This window comes from Monodelphis domestica, chromosome 6, assembly GCF_027887165.1.
Source record: "Monodelphis domestica isolate mMonDom1 chromosome 6, mMonDom1.pri, whole genome shotgun sequence".
Lineage (NCBI taxonomy): Eukaryota > Metazoa > Chordata > Mammalia > Didelphimorphia > Didelphidae > Monodelphis > Monodelphis domestica.
The window spans coordinates 149920146-149942617 of NC_077232.1; the positions used below are offsets into that span (position 1 = coordinate 149920146).

At 35.8% G+C, this 22472-nt stretch overlaps 1 long non-coding RNA gene across 1 annotated transcript in view; it reads left to right on the plus strand.

The window, feature by feature from the left end:
• Nucleotides 1–22472, plus strand: part of LOC130455059 (uncharacterized) — a 155093-nt gene that overhangs the window by 24656 nt on the left and 107965 nt on the right. Inside the window, exon 2 of the long non-coding RNA XR_008912879.1 lies at nt 5450–5524. This is a non-coding gene — a long non-coding RNA (uncharacterized LOC130455059). The remainder of the gene's footprint in view (nt 1–5449; nt 5525–22472) is intronic.

Below are 22472 nucleotides of genomic sequence, written 5' to 3' on the forward strand. Positions count from 1 at the left end.
AGAAACTTGATGGTAGAACACTTAACTATGGGAAGAATTGGATGTTAGTCCTTGCACCACAATTGTATGACCTTTGGAAAGTCAAGATACTTCTCTGAGATTCAATAATTTCATCTTTTTTTTTTAAACTCTTACCTTCCATCTTAGATTCAATACCATGTATCAGTTTGAAGGCAGAAGAGCAAGAAAGGTTAGACAATTGAGGTTAAGTGACTTGCTCAGGGTCACACAGCTAAGAAGTATCTAGATCAGATTTGAATGCAGGATTTCTCATCTCTAGATCTGGTTTTCAATCCACTGAGTCAACTAGATGCCCCCAACTTCATCTTTCAAATGAGAATCTTGGGCCAGCTGATCTCTAATACTTTATGATTTATTAATGACTTAAAATTTTAAGAATTCAAGGTACGAACTATCTAGAAAGGCATTAGTGAAAAGGCTGGAAAAGATTGCAGTTGATTCAAATATATTCAGGACTAGTTTCACCCAGTGATATTGTAGTTGAGTGAATAAATTTTAGAACCCCCTTTCAGCACTTCCAACCCTACTTCAATTTCAATTTGAACTATGACTCTACCTATTGGTTTCCTCCATGTCCCCTTATTCTGCCCCCTTTTACCAGGTAAAACTAGGAAAGCCTTCTGTATCAGAAATTACTGTGTATTTGGAGCAACCTTGGAGGCTGTCCCGGAATGGAAAAATTATCATAACTGCTTCTTGGGGAAAACAGGATTCTTCTTTCTGATTAGCACTTCATTTTAATGGGGGAGGAAGAAAACTAATGCAGAACACAATATTTTTCATTCTTGGAAATCAAAAGAACATTATGTCAACTTTTATTTTTTAAATAATATTTTTTTCAATTATTAAGTACTCATTTTTTGTCCTTCCTCTCATTTATTTCCAACTACTAAAAGGAAAGAGTGAAAGAAACACAGTAATACATTGGTTTTCCTTGTCATCAGTTATAGGCGGTTTTGGTTTTCATAGATTTTTTTTCCATGAAAAAATTTTTCTTGATTTTCATTGGTTGCTCCTGCTCATTTGACCTTGATGCTAATTTTGTAAAAACAAAGGGCAATCCACATGTTCTCCTGGTCAGTATGAGCAATACATGTATTGAGAAAGCAAATAAATCCATTAATCCATACTGATAGCAAATTAAAATCAGATAAAGCATATGGAGAAGAATATATACCTGACAATATACAAAATGAATGAGCTCTCTCATTGGGAGTGAGATAACTTATCTCAGTCTAGTGGAAATTCTCCCATAGTATTTCAGCTGAGAAGAGGGACATAATCAAAATAACAACTCCTCTACATGTCAGCTTCTTTCCAAAGTCTTTAGAGATAGTGTCTTGATACCTAAGGTCTTTATGGAGGGATTCCCCTTCAAACAATAACCTTTCTCTCCCCTCCTCACTGTTTTCCATACTCAAGAAGCATCTTCAGAAAGGAAAATGCCATATTAAGTGTTCATTTATTCTTTACATTAGTCTTTTATATTCATTTTACATTCATTTATTATTGTTTTTAGTATTAGTTAGTGGTAGTCTCTTGGTGACGGAGAATGACTATTGTCTTTGTGCAGTTTCATCTACGGTGTACCCTCATGTGGCTTTGGAGTCCAAAGGCTGAGGCACACAGTTTGTGGCACATGGGGCATGGGACGCCAGTTGTTATGGGAGGTGCGGTTGTGGCCTGGTGTCGGTATTCACCGCAGCAGCAAGACGTCAACGTCGCTCATCTTCAAAGGTGGTGGCGGCATGGTGAATGTGGGTTCGCCAGCTGCTTCTGTCAGAGGCAGCGAGTTCTAGTTGCTTTGGTGTAATACCAGCCCACTTCAAGTTGGACTTGAGCTGATCCTTGAATCTTTTCTTTGGCTGGCCTTGTTTCCTGAGTCCAGCTGACAGTTCACCATAGAATACCTGTCTTGGTATTCGCTGTGGGTCCATGCGGATGACGTGTCCAGACCATCGTAGCTGGGTGTTGAGGACCAGGACTTCGATGCTGGTGGAGTTGGCTCTGTTGAGGACTTCCTGGTTGGTGATTCGGTCCTGCCATTGGATCCTCATGATTGACTGGAGAGATCATTGGTGGAATTGCTCCAGCTGTTTCATGTGCTTCCAGTACAATGTCCATGTCTCGCAACCGTACAGGAGCAAGCTGAGGACCACTGCGTTATACACTTTGAGCTTCGTCACAGTGCTTACACCGCTGTGTTTGAGGACTTTGCAGTGCAGCCGCCCGAGTGCCTGGCTGGCCTTTTGGATACTGGCATTGATCTCGTGGTCTAGGGACCCGTCGTTGGTGATGGTGCTGCCCAGGTACTTGAAAGTGTTGACACTGGAAAGTTGCGTGCCGTCTATTGTAATGCATGGCTGGTTCGTTGGACTCCCTGGTGCAGGTTGGAACAGCACCTCTGTTTTACTGAGGCTGATAGTCAGGCCAAACAGTTTTGTTGCGGTGGAGAAACTGTCCACAATGGTTTGGAGATGATTTTCTTGGTGGGCCATGAGAGCACAGTCATCTGCAAAGAGAGCTACCAGGATGAGTCTCTCTGTTGTCTTTGTTTTTGTGGTCAGGCGACAAAGGTCAAATAGTGAGCCATCCAGTCGGTATTTGATGTAGATGCCCAGGTCTAGATCCATCACAGTATGTCATAATACTTGGGTGAAAAATAGGTTGAATAGTACCAGAGCGAGGACACAGCCTTGTTTCACGCCATTGGAGATGTTGAAGCGATCAGAAGTCTCTCCACCAGATAGGACTTCCCCTGTCATGTCGACATGAAAGAGCTGGATCAGTTTGGTGAATTTTGCTGGGCAACCAAGCTTGCTAAGGATCACCCACAATGTGTTCCTATTCACTGTGTTGAATGCCTTTGTCAGGTCTATGAAGACAATGTAGAGACTCAGGTTCTGCTCAAGGCATTTTTCCTGCATTTGCCTCACCATGAAGACCATGTCGATGGTGCTGCGATCTGGTCGGAAGCCACATTGTGATTCAGGCAGGTTCTGCTCTGAAACAGATGACAGGAGTCTGTTGAGTATAACACAGGTGAGGATCTTTCCAGCAGTGGAGGGTAGTGAGATGCCTCTGTAGTTGTCACAGGCTGCTCGTGCGCCTTTGTTCTTGTACAGGGCTACAATGGAGGCATCTCTGAGTTCTGGGGGCATGTCTTCCTCTTCCCATATGCTGGTCAGTACTATGTGGAATGCCTGGAGCACCTTTCCATTTAAGGCCTTGTACATCTTGGTTGAGATCCTGTCTTTACCAGGTGCCTTGCCTGCACTCATTTGTTGAATGACTTTTTGGACTTCCTCTATTGAAGGAGGGATATCAAGTTGTTCAATGGTGAGGTTTTGGGGGATCTGGTCAAGGGCACTTTGGTCGACTGAAGAGGGTCGGTTGAGAAGCTGACTTAAGTGGTCTTTCCACCTGTTGCTGATGCCTTTTTTATCTTTTATGAGAGTGTCACCGTCAGAGGATAGGAAGGGAGTGGTGGTGGGTTTTGATGGCCCATAGACAGTCTTGAGGGCACTGAAAAATTTTTTGTAATTTTTCGTATCAGCAAAGCGCTGGATTTCTTCTGCCTTTTTTTCCCACCATTGGTCTTGCATCTTCCTGATCTCACACTGTGCCATGGCTTGGAGAGATTGAATCTGTCCTTTTTAGGAGCAGAATTTGGATTATTTTGCCACTCCATAAAGGCTTTGTTCTTTTTGCTCAAGAAGTCTTCAATAGCAGTGTTGTTCTCGTTGAACCAGTCCTGGTGGTTGTGTTGTTTGGGGCCTAGGACTGCCTTTGATGTTTCCTTCACTGCATCTCTGAACTGGTTCCATTTTTAGGTTGAGCTTCCAGTGAGTGGTCCCTTGGCAGACAGCTTGTCGTCCAGGCAGGATTGGAATGTTTGCAAATAAGATGGATCTCTAAGATGACTCACGTTGTAAAATGAGCAAACTGTCTGGGCGCGTTTTGGATGGCGAGGCGCAATGTGCATTTGTAAAGTTGCTCAAACCAATCGGTGGTCTGTCCAGCATTCAGCTCCTCTCATGGCTCTGGTGATCTATCTGTACATCCTGGATGTCTCGCCGGTGTACAATGATGTAGTCAATGAGATGCTACTGTTTTGATCATGGGTGCATCCACGTTGTTTTATATTTGTTCGCCATTCTGAACACAGTGTTTGTGATGGTGAGTTCAAACTCTGAGCATTTGATGAATAGCAGTAGGCCCTTGTTCATTTTGCCCACGCCATGTTTGCCGAGCACCTCTTTCCATCTTTCATGGTCCTGGCCAACGTGGGTGTTGAAGTCTCCCAGTAGTATCAGCTTGTCATTTGTGGGCACTGAGTGAAGGATGGCACTCAGGTCAGAGCAGAACTGCTCGATGGTCTCCTCTGTGGTGGTCAGTGTTGGGGTATATGGGCTGATGATTGTGGCATACCGGTCTTTGCTGAGAGGCAAACAGATCTTCATGAACCTCTCCCTGATGCCCACAGGCAAGTCTGGCAGCTGTTTGAGCAAACTGGTCTTGATACCCAGGCCAACACCGTGGATTCTGTCTTCATTTGAGGTTCTACCTTTCCAGAAGAAGGTATATCCTGTGGTGGGTTCGCTGAGTGATCCCTCTTCTGGTAGGCGTCTTTCGCTTAAGGCTGCGATGTCAATGTTATATTGCGCCAGTTCTTTACCGATTAGGGCTGTTCTTCTCTCAGGTCTTGGGGTATTCTCTCTATCAAGTAATGTTCTGATGTTCCATGCACCTAGTAGGAGTTTCTTTGTATTTTTATTTTTTATTTCGACCGCTTAAAGGGATGACCCGCCAGCCGCGGTGTGCTGATTGCGTGTTTGTAGGGCAGGCAATGTTTGGGACACCTTTTCTAGTCCCCTCTGTTGATTAGGGTGAGCAGTGCTGTCCTAGAGAGATATGCTCAGTCGCCCAGGATGCTGCCGAATGTCTCTGCTGCCCTACAGAGCTGAGCGATCACTGGTCCATGGGCCGCCTACGTGCAAGATCGTGACTACAACTGCCAGTGGTCACCTCCACCTGTTGAGTTGCCACTCCCCCATCGCCACAGGTCTTGAAGAGGATGGACAGGGTTAGGATAGATGAGTGTGCACAAAGATACTTGTGCGTGAAGGAGATTTAAGTGGAAAAGCACAGTCCCACTATCTCAGCGTTAGAAGCCTGGGTCCAGTGGCATGAAAAGTCGTTATACCTGGAGACTTCCTCAGCTGCATTGGATGGCCGTGTTGTCTTTTGTGCTCCAACATGCCCTAAGCACTCCACAGTGCTTTGTTACATCACCATCTCAGCCTGTTTTTAGTATTAAATACTATATTTTCTATAAAATGTGTTTTTGCATTTATTTTGGAGTGTCTTAATTGGATGTACATTGATTCATATGGAAAAAAATTACCTTGGTTTTTGTTGGTTTCAGATTTCAATTATTTTCCAATGGATTATTGATGAAAACCCGAAGGATCACTGCACAAAACTTCTGTATCACTCAAAGGTATTTAATATTTTGTTGAACTAAATATATAAGAATTCTAAGATAATATGGTGGTTACCAATTTAAAAATATTATAGCTCAAGCCAAAATGATTTTTAGTTAGATTTTATTTACAAAAAAGATGGAGAGAGTGAAAGTAGAGAAATGTAAAAGAGGGTAGAATAAGAAATATAGCTTATCACCCTAAATGTTGCTCTGGTCCCTGGCTCAACCTATGCATGATCCATTAACCCCTCAATAGGAGGACTTGGTGGTGAATTAAGCAAGGGTTTAACCCATGTGGCATCCTCCAAGAAGTGGAGGCTTCTTCAGAATTAATCTCTCCAGAAGCCAGGAAAGGAAGGCCAGCTTTTCACTCCCCTAAGCTGAAACTCCAAAGGGAGAAGATCCAGGAGCAGTCTTACCAGAAGCAGTCCAAGATCTTCCAACCCAAAAATTCATGACAAAGCCTTCTTGCAGGGAAGTTCATCATCTTTTATAATCACCTTTTATGTCACTTCTTGTTCCTTCCTCCACTTTATGGGGACCAATTGCAGTCTTTTAATTTGCTTAGCACTGCCCAGGGGATGGTCAGTCACTTTTGGAGTTGTCATCCACTTTAGTAAATGGCTTGAGGATATCCCCTACTTAGTGTTAAGTAGGAGTGTCTATGCTTTGGGTTAATTAAATTTAAAAGTAGACAAGGGGAGAGTCAATTCCATCTTCACATCACCTAATCACATTTAAGTAAAATAATCTGGCATTGATCAGGAACAAAATGATATTTCTTATTCTCCATCTTAGGTCATCATCTTTTTTGCCTTGTAGTAGACTGTTCTTTATAATCTAGTCACTTGGAGTTCTCTTTGATCATTTATTTATTTTTATTTATTAACAGTTTTATAATTTTGATTTTATGAAAATGCTAGCTTTTAGATATAACTTTATAACATTGATCCTATGAATTGATATTGATTTACATTTTCATATTTTTAATTCAGAATCTTCATATTATTAATATTATAATATAAAGTGTTCTTCAGATTCTGTTCACTTCATTCTGTATCCATTTATACAAGTCTTTCTGTTTCTTTGAAATATTTCCCTCATTTAATATTAGCATATAGTATTTAATTATATTTATATACTATAACTTGTTCAACCATACCCCAACTGATGAGTTTTATTTCTATTTTTTTGGGGTTTTTTTTTGCCACCAGCTAAAGATCTGCCATGAATATTATTCCTATATATAGGATCTTTTCCTTTTTCTTTGACCTTTTTTGGGGAATGGATCTAACAGTGTTAGAAGTATCAAAGAGTCTGCATTATTTTTTAACTTTTTGTGAATTATTCTAAATTATTTTCCAGTATGGTTAGATTCATTCATAGCTTGCCCAGCAAACTGATGTGTATAAGGTAGAACCCCCCAAATTTTTTAATTTAATTTTCTTGAATATTGGAGATAAAAAGGAATAAAGTACTTTTAAAGATATAAATAAATGGAAGAGTGAAGAGAAAATTAAGAGGTAAATAAAAAACTTCTAAGTCTTAGTTTTCATAGTTATTCTACCCAGAAATTCTTATGAACCAAATATGGCCACATCTGAAGATGAAAAGCAATTGCTGAATTAGAAAAATTGAATTCAAGAGATGTCACTTGAAATATGTTAGATGTTTGAAAATGGGCATATCATTTCATCTATCCTGGTGGCTCCCTAATACTTCATTTTGTAGAATAGTTTAGATCTGCATTTCGAGAGGGAGTAAACTCTGAAACTTTACTTACACAAATTAAATTGCAGGTCTGGAAAAAAACACCTTGTACTTAAGAATGAATCTATTAAATGGAAAAAAAATTAACACTAGTTTTTCTAATGGAAGGTTGCATTCCTGGGTTGTTAATTCTGTTTTCCTTATTCACTATCTTATGTATTATTTGTTTAACAAGTGAACATTGAGATCAACCATTTAAGATGTTACTAATAGAAATTTGGGAAGTGAAGAGCTTGGAATCAGGAGGATTCATTTTTCTTAGTTCAAATCTGGCCTTAGACACTTTCTCGTCATGTGCCCCTGAGCAAGTCACTTAACCCTATTTGCTTGAATTTTCTTATCTGTAAAATGAGCCTGCAAAGGAAATAGCAAAACTCACTCCTGCATCTTTCCCAAGAAAACTCCACATAGGGTCAACAAGAATCATACCCACTTGAAATAAACGAACAACATCAACAAATCAGATTCTTGTCAAAGGATTGTGCTTTTAATTTATTAGCTGCTATTTTGCTTTGCATTGGAAATAGAAACCTGATCAAAAGTGCTGCCCCTCAGCAAGTTCTTCTACTTCCTTTAGTAGTTGAGTTAGCCTTTCCTCTTTAGAATATACAGAAAGGGCTAAAGGACCTACATGATAACTATATTAACTAACATATACTTCATGCTTTTGGCTTACAGAACTTCTGACTGGGAAAAATGACATTCACTTTTTGTGCATGTATTTGTATGTATATATTCTGTGTGTGACTACAAAATACATGATAAAACATAATTTTATGTAGCTCCATTTATTGGAATTCAGCAAAGAATAAAGCAGCATGATGGCCTTGAAAGTGTACACATTTGTACATTTCCTGCCCAAATGTGTTACCTTGTTAAATTTTTTGTCATTTGTATCCAATTCATTTGTGCTTTCTCTTAAGTCTGCCACTGTGCAAGTATCGTAGCAGGTCTCTGAATTACTATGTTTTCCTAATAAAATCCAGAAAGCCTTTTAATTCACAAAAGAATCACATTGCAGGTTACTAATAAATGGTTATTGTTGGGAGGGGGCAGGGAGAATAATTAAAGAGTGGGAATATCTCAAGAAACTTTCACAAACCAATTTTAAATGTAATCCATTTATGTAAATGATCATCTTACATGGCATAGTACCTTTCATCCAAATAGATTACTGTGCTTGTTACAAATGTGAGTGCCCTACTCTCAATACATATAGAACATGACAAGCATTTTCCCCTCCTCTGAACTTGCTTTAATGATGAAATGTTAGAACTGCTTAATGAAATATGACACCAAGTATTTACAAATGCAAGAAAGTGAAACATGCATTTGAAATTGTAAGGTTAGAAGCAATTAAATTAAGCTGGTAGAGGATATCAGAGGCATTGTTGATATGGAAGAATAAATAAAATCCTGCCATCAGGAATGTAAGATCCCATCTCAAACATTAGTGGTATGAGCCTGGGTAAAGCATTATGTGACAAAGGTCCTTTGTGAGGCATTCACATATCTAGATGGTGCCATGTATGAAGACCCTCCACTGTAGTAGCCCCAGTCCTGAGCCAAAGCTATATAGACCCTTTTTTCTGATTTACTGATTTACACAATTAATCCCCTGCTGTGTGTTTTTCCTACTTTGGACTCTCTTAAGTTCTTTGAGGTTGCACCTTAAATTTCTGGTCCCCTCGATCTTATTCTAATAAAATAGACATATGCTACTTTCCCATGTACTTCTATCTACTCCCAAACATATCCATCTAAGTGATGCCCATCCTTTGTCCCAACTAATATCTTGTTGTTCTTACTTATTATTAATACATATCATTACTATTAATAAATACTCATCTTCTAGCTTGTTTTTTCATTGTTTCTGACTCTTCCCATTATCTGAAATGTGAGAATAGCACATAATATGAATATATTTTGGTATTAAAATAGATCTTTAGTTCTAACCTTTAGGTAAGCAATAAAGTAATTAAATATACAAATTTGGAATAGCTACTCACATATTTTACATCTTCTGTTGGAATGCAAATCTCTTGACAACTCATGATTGTTTAATTCTTTGATCCCTATCCCCCATGCAAAATACAATGCCTGGACTACAGTAGTCATTTAATAAATGCTCATTGGTTGATTCTAGGCATAAACTAGTAAGTTTCTTCTTCTCATTTACTTACTACTTACTTCTTATTTAGTTTCCCTTAAATGAGTATTTTCAAGTAATGATTTAACAGAAACCTACAACTATAATGTTAATGATAATCTCATCTAATTACCCTTTATATCACCCTTTTCTTGTAGGAAAATATTTGTTGTTGTTCAGACATTTCTGATATTTTGTGACCCCATTTGGGGTTTTCCTGGCTATGATATTAAAGTGGTTTGCCTTAGAATTTTCCTTCTTCAGTGTATTTTACAGATTTCCTTATTAGACCAAGAAAAAATTCACAGAGGTTAAAATGCAAAAATGTACATTTAATTTGAGTATTTTTAATATTGTAAGACTCTAAAATAGAAAACACAATAATAATAGTGGGGGAGTTTAAATTTCCCTCACAAAACTAGATAAATCTAACCATAAAATGAATAAGAAAGAAGTTAAGGAGATGAATAGAACCTTAGATAGGTTAAATAAGATAGTCTGTAAAGCCCACAGTCACCTATATAAGACTAATAGTAGATCTAAGCTTGAGAATACACATAATTCAAACATAGTTTCTGATGTGACAGCAATGGTGTCAGAGGCATATACATTTTGTTGAAGTCTTACTTTTTAACTCTCATCAAACTATGAAAGTAATTTTCAATACCTGAAAAGTTGTGGCAGTGGAACAAAAGTTCTGCTGGGTATGACCAAACTGGAAAAAACTTGATTTTGGAAAGAGTATGTTCCTGGCAGCAAATTGTGTCTGTTGTCTGAGGCCCAATGTAGTTAAATATGGCCCTGATAGTGTATGTTCACTGAGAATCAGAGGTGTTAAGTTGATCAGATTAAATTCTTATAAGAACATGGAGAAACAGATCTGATATTACATTGCTAGCATAGCTATGAATTGTTTTTTTAGAAAACAAGATGGAAATACACATAAGGAATTGTAAAGCTTTTCATGTTCATTGACCTAGGGATTTCGTTACTAAGATTTGCTCCTAAAGTATTACCAAGAAGATAAAAAAGTTCTGTATATATGAAAATGTTCATGGAAGCTTAGTTTGTTATGACAATAACGGGAAATAATGTGAATGCAATGAATGGGAGAAATGGCTGAATAGATTGTGATATTTGAATGTAATAGCTTATACTGTTATTAAAATTACAAATATTTGAAATATAAAGAAGATAAAGGAAATATAGAGAGAGAAGTGAATGAGAGAGAGACAGAGAGACAGACAGACAAAAAGATTTGGAATGAAAAGTGAAATTTCAGAATGCTTTTCAGAAAAGAAGTAAATGTCAATAACATCAAAGGAGGAGATGACTTTGATACCAGTCAAAGATACTGACTTTGAAGATAAAATGTGCTCATATAACCTAAAGATCATAGGTTTTCTAGAGGAATATGAAAAATCAAAACCCCAAATACTTGAATGAAGAATGTAACAAGAAGAATAAATCAGAACTTTTGAATAGATAAATATATTGATCAAAAGAATTCACAGCTCATTACTACAGAAAGAAAAAAAGCTTCATTAAAGTAGGAATTGTTGTCATGCTCTCAAACCAAGAAAAAATAAAAATTCACTATGTCTAGAGAGATAAATGGGGAAGTTGTTTTTAAAGCAATGAAAGACAATGAACCAATATTAAATCTAAACATATTTGCAACAAATGGAATAGCCTCTAAATTCATTGAGGGAAAATTTCTTCATTTAGGAAATGATATACACAAGAACAAAATATCTCTAAAGGGCATTTATTGTTTTCTTTGTGCTAGATAACACAACAAAAAAAGAAGTAGAAAATATAATTCAACAAACTGCTAGGGAATTTTGAGCCAAAAGATACATGGCATTGCCTGAATAATATTAAAGAAAATACATATTTTTCAGCAACAGAAAGAAACAGAACACATGCTACAGCATAGATAAACTTTATTTTTCTCAATTATTTATTAAAAATTGTTAATATATCTGTAATTTTATTTTTAAATTTGTAATTCTCTCCTCTTTCCCCCAAAAAACACTTCTTGAGAAGGCAAATTATTTACTATTAATTATATATGTGTAGTCATGAAAAACACATTTCTAATTCAAATATATTTTATTTTCCCAATCGCATGTAATAAGAATTCTCAACATATGTTTTCTAAAATTATAAGATCCAAATCATCTCCTTTCCTCACTTTCCTCACCCCCAATAAGAGATGGTAAGCAATTTGATCTGGGTCATAAATTCATTTTCATGCAAAACACACTTCCATATTAATCACTGTTGTCAGAGTATACTCACACAAAACCAAAACCCCCAAATAAAACTGTAAAGAAGCTAATGTGAAAGATAGTATGCTTTAATCTGCATCTGACTCCAACCGTTCTTTTTCTGGAGGTGGATAGCATTCCCAATTATAAGACTTTCAGAAATGTCCCAGTTCATTGAATTACTGAGATTAACCAAGTTTTTACAGTTGATCATCATACAATATTGTGTTTACTGAATACAATGTTCTCCCAGTTCAGTTTTATTTTACTCTGAATAAGTTCATGTATACCTTTCCAGCTTTTTCTGAAATCATCCTGTTTATCACTTCTTATTGCACAGTATTATTCCATCACCAACATATACCACAATTTATTCAGCCATTCCTTAATTGATGGCATCCCCTCAAATTCCTGTTCTTTGCCACCGAAAAAGAGCTGCCATACATATTTTTGTACAAATGGTAGATCCTTTCCCCTTTTTTATTATATCTTTTGTGTATAGACCCTGTAGTGAAATTATAAGATTAAAGTATATGCTCAATTTTATAGTCCTTTGAGTACAATTCCAAGTTGCCCTTCATTTGGATCAGTTCACAACTCCACCAACAATCTATTAGTGTCCCAATTTTGCCACATTCCCTCCAACATTCAACACTTTACTGCCATTTTGGCCAATCTGATAGATGTGAGGTAGTACCTCAACACGAAACACATTTCTATATTAGTCATTTTCCAAAATAAAATATGAAAAAACTTGAGAAATATAAAAAGAATGTCCAAGAAAAAGATGTGCTTTGAACTACATTCAGACTCCATCAATTCTTTCTTTGCAGGAGGATAACATTTTTGGGGGGGCTTAAGACCTTTAGAATTATCTTGGATCAGTATATTACTAAGAATAACTACATCATTACTGGTGATCATTGTACAATATTATTGCTCTGTTTAAATTTTTCTTCTGTTTCTACTCACTTAGCTTTACATCAGTTCATAAATATTTTCCTAGGTTTTTCTGAAAATATCCTGTTGGTTATTTCTTATACACCATAGTGTTCCATCAAAATCATATGCCACAAATTATTCAGCCATTGAGGGGATGATGGGCATCCCTTCGATTTCCAATTCTATGACAAAACAAAAAGAGCTACTACAAATATCTTTGAACATATAGGTTTTTAATTCTTTTTTTATGTCTTTGGGATCACACTCAATTATATACCCCCTTCTAACTGTCACCAACTGACAGTTCACACAGCAGGGGGTCTCTTACTCAGAAATCTTTTAGCTCTCTTTCCTCTTAAATATAAAAAGGGAGAAATTAAGAAAAACTCTCTTAACAATGCTATGTTTGTTCCACATTTTCAGTTTTTCTTATAAATAACACATTGTCAGATCCTGTTTTTTTTTATCCTTTTTGCTATCCATTTTCTTCCCATGTGTAAATTCATCCAATTACACCCAATATCATAGTGACAAGTTGTTCATTTACTATCCATCTACTCTGTTTCTCCTCACTGTGTCCCTTTCTTCCTTTCTTTCTGCCATATCCCTCCTCAGATGTCCAATTTCCCTCATTCAATAACTCTCCTATTCACATCCCCTCCCAAAGTTCCTCCCTTATCCTCTCTCCTTGCTTTCCTAGTTTTTAATCAAATTCTTTCCCCCTTTCCCCAAATCCCCTTTCTTATCTCCCAGTTGTACCCTCCTACTTGATTCTCTTATCCCCTCTCCTTACCCCTCTCCTCTAGGTATCTCTCCCTTTCCTACCTTTTCCTATCCCCTTGTCCTCCTTTCTCTTAACTCACCCTTCCTTTTCTTATTCCCTCAGTCACTCAAGAGGACTCCCAGTCCCTCCCTTGTGACATCCTTCTTCCCTCCTATTTCTCTCTACATTAAGAAAATTTTACCTATCAAATTCTATATGTTATTCTCTCTTTATCCCAAGTCTGATAAGAATTGAGTTTTAGTACTTCTAGCAATGATGTCATCTTTGGGTCTGTGAATTGGTGATTAATGGATTCTTTCAATGTCTTTTTTACTTTCTATTTCTAAAATTCCTGGGCTATTTTCCTTTATTATTTCTTGGAGTATGCCATTTCAATTCTTTTTTTTTATCATAACTTTCTGGGAATTCAACTATTCTTATATTGTATTTCCTTTATCTATTTTCTAAATCAGTTGTTTTTGTTATAAGATATTCCACATTCTTTATTCTATTATTTCATTATTTAGCTTTTGCTTTATTATTTCTTGTCTTAGAAATTGTTAGCTTCCCTTTGTCCAATTCCAATTCTTAATACATTCTTTTCTTCCATAAGTTTCTGGATCTTTTTTTTTATTTGGGTGGTCTTTCTTTAATAATTTTATTTTATTTTTTTGCTCTTCTATTGCTCTTGTTTTTCTTTCTAATTTTTTAAATAATTTTTCCTCTATCTCTATTATTTGTTTTTTGACTTCTTTTTTAAGTGCTTCTGAAAGCTCTTTTCAAGGTTGTGGCAATTTATTGTACTTCTTTGTTGCTTTTGAATTAGGTGCTTTTACTTCACTGTCTTCTGACAGTGTTCCAAAGTGTTCTGTGTCTTCATAATAGCTCTCCATAGGTTCTTTTTCCTTTACTTGGTTATTTTTATTTATTTTTAAATTTTAGAGTCACACTATCAGATTGTTTTTTTTTTTTCTGCAGTCCTAGGGTTTCTATTGTGATGATATGTTATCTCAGGTTTCAGGATTGTGTGTGTGTTTCCCCTGGGTCTTATTTAGTTATTGTTTTATAGTCCAGAGTCAAATGTAGTCCAGGTTTCCTACTTAAGCCCCAGTCCGTGATTGATTTCAAGTGCTCCAACCAGAGCTCATAGGTAAGTTCTGCTATTGAAACCAAATAGCCGATCCACCTCTCCCTGTTGCAATAATGAAGGGATCTACTCTTCTAGGAGTGACCACAGCTGATGGGGTCCCAGTTCCTCCACAAATATACTCACCATTGCATGCTCCTTCTTCATTCCTTCTCTCCTACCTCTGTAGCTCAGGGCAGAACACCTGTCAAGTCCATGTTCTTTGATAGTAATTAGGCTTAAGTCCCTGATCTGAGGGCCTGGCCCCCACACACTCCAAGTCATTTTCTCCTTCAGTCTCCAGCCATGGGTCAATCTAGGTTTCCTGACTCAAGGCAACAGCAGACAGGGCTGCTCCCAGGGCCTTCTACCTGCAGTTTCTTCAGATTCCAGTGGTATCCTCTGGGTAGTAGGCTTCCAGGACTTGGAAAATAAGGTGAAGTTGCTAATCTTGCCCTCCAGACAAGCTTTGTGGATTCCTTTTGGTTGGACTGTTCCTGCCCTGGGCTTATGGCTTGGAACTGAGTCCAAAGAGGCCAGGCTCCCTCTCTAGTTGTCTTAGGCTATTCAGCTTCACTCATGACTCTTATCTGTTTTTGCCACTTTTAATGTTATTTTTATGGAATTATTTTTGTTTCTTTGTGGGTTATTTTAGTAAAACAAGGAATCTTCACATCCTACTCTGCCATATTCCCACAGTGCATGTCACTGTCTAGTTTTCCAACCCTGTCAAATTTTCTGATTCTTCCTCTTCCCACATTCTCAAGTCAAAAGTTGTTTTTCTTTTTGTGAAGATTAGATTTAGCTCTCTTCTGATTATTACAATGAAGATACTTAGCTCTTCCTTTATTGTGAAGATTAAATTGTAATCCTCTGATTGTAACAATGAAGGTACTTAGCTCTTCCTTTATTGGGAAGATTGAATTGTAATCCACAATCTATTTTTAGATTTTAACTACAAAAAGGTGTTAAGTAACTACAAAAGGTGAACTAACAAAAAAAGGTATTAAATAACCCCAAAAGATATAATCTAACCAAAGAAGGTGTGAATTAAAGAGCGGGCAGTCCTGGAGAAAAGCATCTGCTGTAATTGGTAGACGTAAAATTTAGGGGAGGTGACACAAGTGAAAAAGATCTTTAAAAAAGAAGATGAGAGGCCAGAAGAAGAGATATTCGATTCAAGATTTGAGTTGGATGAAGGATTCTCTGACTCGGAGTTGGACTGGAGGAACTGGACCCCTGAAGGGAACTTGTACAGGAGACCTCAGACTGCTTTTTCTTTTAGATGGCCACCATTGGTGAGTGAAAGGCTGACTTCGTGACTACACCTTTCTGGAGGTCTTAAAGCCTCCAAGAAAGGCCCATTTTCTTCAGACTCTCTTCTCCTGACTGGGGCTTAGAAATTCTAACTGATATCAGAAGGAGCCAGATGTCTCTCTCTCTCTCTCTCTCTCTCTCTCTCTCTCTCTCTCTCTCTCTCTCTCTCTCTGTCTGTCTCTCTGTCTCTCTGTCTCTCTCTCTCTCTCTCTCTCTCTCTCTCTGTCTCTCTCTCTCAATCTCTCTCTCTCTCTTCCTTAATATCTTCCCTCTATTGTAAATAAACTACCATAAATTCCATTTACTTTAGTAATTCATTTTGGGATTTAAAAATTAAATCCCTGGTGACCACCTATATAAATATTCAGAGACCAACTACAATTAAATTTAACATTTCCTTATGATGAAATGAAAATTTGCATTTATTCACAAAGGTCTTGCTTTTCATACTGTAATAAATTTCTAGAAACCACTTCAGAAAATGTAACAAGAGAAAATATTAGCACTCTATGGACACCTCTTAGGACACCAGAGGTGCTCACGTATTAGGTGAATTGCTGATTGAGATATTAACAATAAGTGTCCATTTCTGAAAAAAGAAAGAATATTTGCAACCAAAGGTCAAATACAAATTACTTTATATTTCTCATTAGAAGAATAAATTGGTGAAATATAAAGGATGAAAAAGCAAAACTGCCTATAATTAGAATAGGGGAGTTGCATGAAAGTTCTGCTGTTAATACAGTAAGCAGCATGGTGTGAGAGAGCTATTATTAAAATGGGCAGATTGGACCAAAGTTGGGGTTTGAATCCTGAATTCCAATGTCCTTAAGCTTAGTGATCATGGGAGAATTACTTAACATCTTGCTTTTAATTTTTTCATTTGTAAAATGGAGATAATATTGCTTATATTATTTCATAGGGTTTTATGAAGAAAGAACTATATAAATCCTAAAATATTATGTAAAAGTGAACTTGTGAACTATTATGTTTGTGTATGTATATTAGTTGACTATTTTTGGTTAACTTTGGGAGATCATAATTTGGTAAAATTTTAATAGTTAGCATTTATATACATTGTTGAAATAGTTTGTTGAATGTATGAATAGTGTATGAATATGTATCCAAGCATATATGTTTACATATGTGCATATTAATGCATAGATGTTTATAGAATTACTTAATGTATTTTTAAATGTTAAAAATACACAAGAGGAAGCAAAGTGGTTCAGTGGATAGAGTGCTAGATTTGGAGTCATGAAAGCCTAAATTCAACTCTAACTTCAGACATTTAATAGCTATGTGACTCTGGGCAACTTATTTAACCTGTTTGCTTTAATCCGTGGCAGAAGGAAATTGCACACTACCCCAGAATCTTTGTAAAAAAACCCCAAAACCCCACAGTATTTACATGCTATGATCATTGGAGTCACAAATAGTTGGACATGACTAAATGAACAACAAAAATATAATATTATATACACACATATATATTAGAGAAGCAGACACAACATCATGTATTGAATCCATCCTCATCTTGCTTGTTCAGAGGAAAAATAACACAATTCAATACTTAAAATAATTATACAATTTATCTATTTTCCTAGGACAATATAATAAATTATAATGGAATCGATTCACAAGGATATAGATTAAAATAAAAATAAAACTTTGTTTTTGTTCAAAAGAAACGTACAAGCTACTGAATAAAAACAAAGACTACTTTACAAAAGACTACTCTACTCTCTTTGATCAATAGGAAGAGTGACAAAAATGTAGAGGGTAGGAGTTAGCATCACTTAAATTTCAAGGGGGAGTTTGTATCAGTTACTTATCTATCACTGGAAACTTCCTAATAATTTTACATATTGAAAATTTTGCAAGGGGGTTTTTTGAGCTCAGTTTTGGAATTTATGATATTTAGCTAAGATTCTTTTTTTTTTTTAAGTAGACATGAACATATGAGAAAATAATTACTTTACTTGCCATTCATCAAACCTTGTTCTGTTGCTAGAGATGGAATTAGGAAGTTAAATCATCTAAAAAAAATCAAGTTGTCAAGATGAAGAGATGTCAATGCCACCAATGTTTGTGCAAAAGGAAAATATCTATCAGATTGTTTTTAGAGTTTATCTGGTAACTGGCTTGAGGACTTTGTTTCATTATCGTGGTTTTTTAAAAATTCAATTGACCTCTTATTTTGGACTACCCCAGTCCCTGCTATGTTATTACATTTTCATAGCATTTTAGGGTTTCTTCACTATAGCCCTATGAGGTAGTCACTTTAAAGATGTGGAAAGCCAAAACACAAAACGTGGTGACTGGATTCTTTGTTATTATTGTTCTTAAAGGTTTTTTAACATTTGTTTTTACAATGTTATTTTATATTTTCTTAGTCATTTCTTTGCTTCTGCCATTTTCTTCCCTGTATACAGAGAAAAATCAGCTCATCAAGCCAGTTAACATTCAACTTTCATAGTTTCTTATCTCTTCTGAGAAATGTTTTATTTTTTCCTTTTACTCTAGTTGGTCATTCTAATTAATGAGTTTGGTAGCCGTTGAGTGTTATTTAGAAGAGGTTGAGAAGCTGGTTACTTCATTCTTCTTATTATTATTTGAGAAGTGACTACTATATGAATTCATGTTAATATTGAATAAGTTGTTCAGCAAGCATTTGCTATGTGCTTTTTAGAGCTAAGCTCTAGAGATATGACTTTTAAAAATGCACTAGTTTCTGCCTTCAAAGAGTTTTAAATACTATGTGGAAAGACAATATACAAATTTCAAATACACAGAAGATTAAACAAAATAAATACAAGATTATTTTTAGGAACAAAAACCCTAAGAGTTGGGGTCAGAAATCAGGAATGACATCTTGTAGAAAGTGGTGCTTGAAATGAGTCTTTAAGCTAGTAATGGATTCTAAAGCACAGTGGTAAAGGGATAATGAATCAAAGACATAGAGTATGGTGTAAGAAAATTAGAAAGGCCAGTATGGTGGGTCCACAAGGTGTATGAAAGACAGGAGTGTATAATAAAGCTGAAAAACCTGGTCAGGGATTAGGTTATTTAGAGCCTTTAATGCCAACATATTTTATCTTAGTTGCAGGTGGTCAGATCTTTACTTTAGGATAGTCATTTTGACAGCTAGTTAGAGGATGGATTGGAGAGAGAAGAGATCAGACAGAAAATCTGGTTAGAATCTTATCAAAATAGTCCAGGCAGGTTATGACATGGACCTGAATGAAGGTAGTAGCCATGCAAATAGAGAGAAAGGGAAGGATTTGAGAGATGTTGTAGAGAGCAAAATAGGGTCATTTTACACATATTTGGGGCAAGGAAAAATGAGGAATCATTGGTGGTAAATCTGGGAGAGCAAAAGGATGGTATTTCTATCCTTGATAGAAATGGGTACATTCAAAATATCTTTTTTTTTTTGAGCAGGGAGAGATAAGTTCTAATTTGGACATTTTTAGTTTGAGCTATGTAAGAGACATTTAATTGAAACAGGCAGTTGTTGCAGTACTGTCGCTCAGGAAAAGGAATAGAAACATTGCAAAGAAATCTTGATGGATGAAGATTGAGAAGAGGCTGTCTAATTTTGCTCTTAAAAGATCATTTGAAATTTTATTTTTTCAACTTTATTTTATTTTATATTCCATATTCTTTCCCACCCATTGAGAAGGCAAGAAAAAGTCCATTAAAGATACAAATAATCATGTAAAACAAACTCCTTTATTAATCTTACATTAATAACTTGTGAGAGAGAAATTCAGTTGAATGGTGAGGTCAGAAGGCAGTGTATATTTGTGTGCACAGCACAATGCTAGGCACTTGGAGACATGGCAGAGGTCAATAATTTTTTGAAAAGTATGTTTATAAGTATACACATATACATAAGTATAAGTATACATATGTAGAAGTATATAAATAAGCAACAAGTTTATTTCACAAAGTCTTTTTAAAACAGTATTTGGTTAATATTGAAACTACACATTTCTGAGAGCACAGGGAAATTTGGAAATGCCATAGGGAGAATAAGTAAATAAACTATAATGCCCTTCTCTGGCTTTATTAAATATTGATGGCTGGTACCCTTGTGGTAACAGAACACTAATGATAATGAACCCATAAGAATTTGGGGATCCTCAAAAAAAGTCAGTCCTCAACATTGGAGTTGGAGACTTTGTTTTATGTCTTCAAAGATGGCTTTGAGCAAAATCAGCCTTGCATTAAAAAATAATAATAAACAAGCAAGTAGAACTGATGACATAATGCATTCCTTATTCTTAATGAGCTAAAACAGAGCAAAGAACCTAAATTGTTTGATGGGATTTAGTTGCATCTGTGCATTGTTACTGGAGAACGGCTGTTATAGATTTTTTTTTCAATTAATGACCCAGTGGAACAGTGACACTCAACCTTTTATAGCCAGGGAGCTACTTTGTTATTGAACAGACTTGGAAAATCACAAGAGAAATGAACACATGCAGAATATAATGAGTTTTCAGGAAGGTAATTCTTAACCCATTCATCTAAGTAACTAAATGAAAGTTACCATAGAAGCAGGACCAAATAGTGCTTAGAGAGATGTGTATCATAAAATCTGAGAATCATATGAATTTAGAGCTAGAACAGACCTCAGTAGCCATCTATTTCAATCCATTATCTGAAAAGGAATCTCCACTGTAGCTTGCCTAATAATTGACTATCTAGTTTTTGCTAAAGGACCTCTAATGAGGGGGGGAGGACCCACTATTTTTCAGAGAGAAGTTTTCATTTTTTTCATTTTTCAATAATTTTAGTTGCTAGGAAGATTTCCTGTCCTCTTGCACATAATAACCTTTCAAATACTTGAATACAGTTATCACATTATTTTCCAAGTCTTCCTTTTTTCACATGTACCCATTTCCTTTAACCAGTCCTCATGACATGGATTCGAGGCTCTTTAACATCTCTATTGTCTAGAATGCTCCTCAATTTATCAATATTCTTCCTGTAATACGGTTCAATCCTAAACTTAACCAAGAACAAAAAACTGAACATAATACTCCGTAAGTGACCTCATTCATGGTATTCTTACCTCTTTATTCATAGAATCTATGGTTCTCTTCATATATTCCAAGATCACATTTGTTTATTTTTTATTTTGACTATCACATCATACTCCTGATTTATACTGAGCTTATGTGAACTAATCCCTTACATTTTTGCTCAAATTATTACCTAACAAAGGTAATAGACCTTGCCAATTTTATACTTAAGAAACTGATTTTTTGAACCAAAGCATGAGATTTTAAATTTATCTTAGATTGCTCTTATCTCATTAGATTGAGCTATGTGACTCAATCAAACTATGTAATCTATGATTACATAGACTGATCTAAGTAACAACAATCTTGTAAATTGTCAAAATTATTTAAATGTTAACCAAAAGATTAGCTCTCTCTTCTTTCTTTGTGACATCTAACATTTGCCATTTGTTATCTATTCCTTAATCCAAGTTGCTGACAAAAATAATAACACAGTGTTAAGAATGGATTCCTGGAACAATATATTAGAAACCTTCTGCCATGCTGACCCAGATCTATCAACAGCTATTCTTTTAAGTCCTTCCACTTATTAAATTCTGAATTTATCTAATTGTTCTAATTATCTAGCCTGCATATCTCCAGCTTTTCCATAAGAGTGTCATGAGATTCCTTATCAAATGCTTAGCTATAATTTAGAGCATTCATAATTCAATAATTCTCTGAAAAAACAAATAAGATTATTCTGTTCTTGATGAATGCATGCTGTCTCTTGGTAATTGTTGCTTCCTTTTCCAAATACTAAACATAACTTTAATAAATCATTCTATTTTTCTCAAGAATCAAGAGTTATGCTTCCTGGTATAAATCAGAGTTTGAAGACAATATTATTTTTGTTTTTTTTAAAATCCAGTCAATATTTTCACTTCTTTATTGTTGTTTAGTTGTTTCAATCATGTCTGACTCTCCATGACCCCATTTAAGGTTTTCTTGGCAAGACTACTGGAATGGTATACCATATACTTCTTTAGCTCATTTTACAGATGAAGAAATGGAGACAAACAAGATTAAGTCACTTACCTAGAGTCACACAGTTAATAAGTGTGAGCCCAGGTTTGAACTCATGAAGATGAGTCTTCCTGACTTCAAGCCTAAAATCCTAACTATTGAACCATTTAGTTGCTCATACTTTCTTTTCCTCTAGCATAGTAGTATTTCTACGGGATTTTTTAAAGTTACCTCTCAAGAGGTGAGTAAGTTGTGTCTTCTTAGAGATCTTTAAGCATGGCTATATAATCACTTGTCTATTATCTGATAACAGGGATTTCTTTAGTACATGGATTGAACTAGTTTACTGTTGATGTCCTTTCCAACTCTCAAATCCTCACAGTTTGTGTAAACCTAACCTAATTTCATTTCCTGGAAATATCATTAATAAAGCATACATGCATTTTTAAACATCAGGCATATGAAAATGTCTTATAATATGATTGTGAATGAGAGGAATAGATGAAAGAAGTTATGAAGATTTTAAACCATTTGAATGATCCACTCTCAAGTGTACTTATTTTTAGATCAAGGTTAACCTTCTTG